Raw genomic sequence first — 3,946 nt, 5'->3', positions numbered from 1 at the left:
TGGTGAGGCTGGGGAGTCCTAAGTCCCCACGGTATTGCGGTCTAGGATGGGTTGCAGCTACCGGCGAAGGAGTTTGGTTCGATCCCAGACTATCGTCGTGGTCGGGGTCCATCCTTAATTGGTGTAAGAGGACCGGCGAGGACCCATGTCACATCCCGAAATTTTCTAAATTTTGGAATGAAAAATAAAAATGAATTTAATGCTTGATTGTTTGAACTTGATTGAAAATCCACAAAGAATTAAAACTTTTTGGAGTTATTTAAACGTATTTTCCAAACTATTGTTTTCCAAATACTTTTGGTTTCAAGTATTTCCAAAATCAAACATATTTTGATTTTCAAAGTTTTCAAATCCTTAATGGATTTCTGTTTAAGAAAATAAAATTATAGAAAACTATATTTGTAAAATATTGCCAAAGTAGCTATTAGGCCAAGTGCATATAATTATTATTTTGTTTTCACAAATGGTTTTTAAAGAGGTTCCTTATTATCCTAAAACACTATTTTGATTTTTACAAATTTTTAAAGAGGTTTCACTCAAATCGGAATTATGAAACTCATTTTATAAAAGAAACAAGTAATAGAGAAAAGAAAAAGAAAAAAAGAAAAAAAACAAAACGGGCCGGCCACCCGACCGACCGGCCCAGCAGGCAGCCAGGCCCAGCCGGACCGACCGGCAGCCACGATCGACCGGGTCGATCAGGGATCGATCGATCCCGTAATGTGTAAAACTTATCTTCACTTAAATCAACTTTTCTTGAGCCACACAACTCCGATTTTAGATCCGTTTGTTTCCACGCGTTCCTAACTTCGAGACCCACCTTTTTCACCGACCTATGGCCTATATAAATACTCCATCAGACCGCAGTTTCGTTTTCCCTTTCCTCCTCTCGAAACCCTACCTCAACGAAATCTTAACTCGTTGTTTTGACCACCAAAACCACTTCAAATCGCTTCAGGCTCTACACGAAAGTTGTAGATCTCGTCGAGATCTTTCAATCTCGACCAATCTCATCTCTTTTCGTCCACCATACACGGATAATTTCGCATCGCAAGGCGTCAGGTCTAACAAAGGAAATCTTCAATTAGTTCGTGCTCGTCCCACGAAATCCAAATTCCTTTGGTGAGTATGTAGATCTGATCATCCTCTACAACTTTCATGTTGAAAGTTTTTCGATTTGACGTACGGATTTATTGCTCATCTACAGATCTATTTCAAGTGAATCGGAGCCTAATCGAGTTTCAAAACTATCTCGAATCGTCATGACTTCAACACGGAAGTTGTTCCTCTCATCAAGACCTTTCCATTGCCGCGAGTCTCACCTTGTTTCATTCAACGAGCAAGGAGAAAATCGTGTTACAAGATTCAGATCTTATAAGGTATAACCCAGATCTTGTCAAACTCATTATTTCGTTGTAAAAAGTAATTTGTGCGTTAGATAGATCTATTAATTCTATACAACTTTGATGTAGAAAGTTTTTCCATCTGAGTAAATTTTTCTGTCAACCTTTATGACATCATCATGACATCAGCATAGTCAACTCAGTCTGGTCAAAGTCAAACTACAGTCAGCGGTACAGTCAGCAGTACAGTCAGCGGTACAGTCAGCAGTACAGTCAGCGGTACAGTCAGCAGTACAGTTAGCAGTACAGTCACCAGTACAGTCAGCGTCTCAGTCAAACTCGGTCAAACTCATTTTAAATGTAAATTTTAAATATCAGATTATGTGTGCAAATTAGAAATTCATTATAAAATCATCCAAAGGTTCAAAATTTACAAACTTTATATCGTTGGAAAGCTTATAACATGTAGAATCCAAATATGCAAGAATACTGTATATGTTATGCATTAGTTTTCGAATCAAAATTCAAATGATTTAATTAATCCTTTTTCACTATAAAAATTATATCAAATAATCTACTGGTCCAAATTTAATAAATTTGTACTTTCTGGAATCCTCAGATCATGTACTTCAACTTAGTATAGGAGTTGTACAACTTTGATACGTGCACAAACTTGCTTTAGTAAAATCTATTCAAATCTGTAATTTGACGATAATTCGAATTCTATAAATCATTTTTGAATAATTCCAATTGCTCTAATCTTGTACTACTGTAACCTATCCAGGGAACTCAAGTTTATATTTTTACTAAACATAAATCTTGCGGTAGCTAATTAATAAGGTTGTGTATGTTAAGTAGATACTCAATTTTTGTTTTTCTAAACCAAATTAAATACCCAGGAAGCTTTATTATTATTGCACATATCAGAGAACACACAATACAACACATACACACTACCTCTCTTGTGAAATAAATTGGTGCATAGCATGCATGCATGTCTATGATTGTTCATATCGAATGTTTGTTTATTTTTGTTGTTGTTGAATGGTATGTTTATGTTGTGCTATATTCTATGTTATAGTTTGTACGGAGAGTAACGTATTTTGATTAAGAGAAGTGAACGCGCTTCGACTACCAAAAAGGCAAGTGACACTCAATTTCCTACCTATTTTGTTAAGCATTAGTGTTTTTCTTAAATTAGAATGCATGGTAGGAATTTTGTTTTCCAAAATTATGCTATGCTTATCAATCCTAGTAGTGTGTAGCCACCCTTGAACCATTGCTAGTATTCTTAGCATGCCTAGCAATAACAAAATGCCACTGCTATTTTGATTATTTTGGATTGTGAGAATTGAGAATTAAAATTAACAACCTTAATGAATCACCTGGGTGGATTGATTGTGTGGTGGGCGGCTGCTCAGGGCTCCGATCCCTGGGGATGGACCAGTGGACGGGTGGGTGCCTGAGAGTGCGCAGTTGAATAGTGGTTGCCCTAGACTGCACCTCTGGTTTTCATCAGAGGATCGTGCGGCAGTTTATTATCTGTAATGGTTTTAAGCCTGTGGGTTTCACTTGTGTATGGCCACCCAGGATTAAAGAGATTAATATGTCGTCCATGTTTTAGATAGCTTCCAGTGCAGCCTTATGGTATTATGGGCTCTGCCGGGATTAAGTAAGTTGTGAGGTCCAACTTGTTGCTAGACATGATGATGTGGTGACGGCCAAATGGGAACGGGTCTAGCTGGTTATGGTTGAAGCCTCCCTCTGAAAGATCTTGTCTCATTTCTTCTCTTGGGAAGGGTGGGTCGTAAGGTGAAAGTGCACAACCTCTCGAGAGTTAAATCTAAGATCTTAGCCGTGTCCCCGGTTACGGATAATTTGAGCTTTCTAGGCAGGAAATGTACGGAAGAATCACATCATTGTTTTATGAATGTATTTAAAATTTGATCAACCTTGGAAAACTCATGGGAGATGTAACCATGTGATTGTTCTAAAAACCCATGGAGGATTTAACCATGGTGTGATTTCATAATGTCACTCAAAGATTTTCAAAAATGTTTTGTTTTGAAATAATATGTAGGATAAAATTGGCTTTATGCAAATTTGCCTAAACTCCACTTGCCAAATATCATGTAGATAGTCATGCCCAAAACCGCCACCATATAAGTGTCATTCGCCAGTACATCATTGTATTGACCTCCATTCGTGGGGCTGCATATTCAAACGTGCAGGTTATTCTGAAGACGGGTACTAGTAGGATCTCGAGTCTACATTCCAACATGTCTGCCTGTGGCGCATGAAGATGATGGAGGCTCATTGAAGTTTATTTCCGCTGTGTTTGCTTTGAATATTATTATTTGAGCTAGTCCAAGTGACTATGCAATTTGTAAGACTTTATTTTATCTCCTGTGGATCTACGTTGTAGTAATTTGATACTATTGCAATGATTACTATATTTTGTAATGTGTGTGCTATCAGTGATCCCGGGAATAGCACTATACACAGGTATCTTGCCTTTAATTAAAAGGTAGGGTGCTACAGAATGGTATCAGAGCATAGTGTTGCCTGTAGGATCGAGACCCTAGGTTTGGATTAGAAATAGG

General features: G+C 37.7%; 1 long non-coding RNA gene across 1 annotated transcript; it reads left to right on the top strand.

Annotated features, from left to right (window-relative positions):
• Positions 1 to 835: 835 nt before the first annotated feature.
• On the top strand, positions 836 to 3,946 carry LOC127311737 (uncharacterized). The gene is made up of 4 exons (XR_007857825.2): positions 836 to 1,122; positions 1,208 to 1,379; positions 2,425 to 2,485; positions 3,575 to 3,946. It is a non-coding gene; the product is annotated as an uncharacterized lncRNA (long non-coding RNA).

The sequence above is a fragment of the Lolium perenne genome, chromosome 7, assembly GCF_019359855.2.
Source record: "Lolium perenne isolate Kyuss_39 chromosome 7, Kyuss_2.0, whole genome shotgun sequence".
Classification (NCBI taxonomy): domain Eukaryota; kingdom Viridiplantae; phylum Streptophyta; class Magnoliopsida; order Poales; family Poaceae; genus Lolium; species Lolium perenne.
This window is presented reverse-complemented; position numbering and strand designations above follow the sequence as displayed.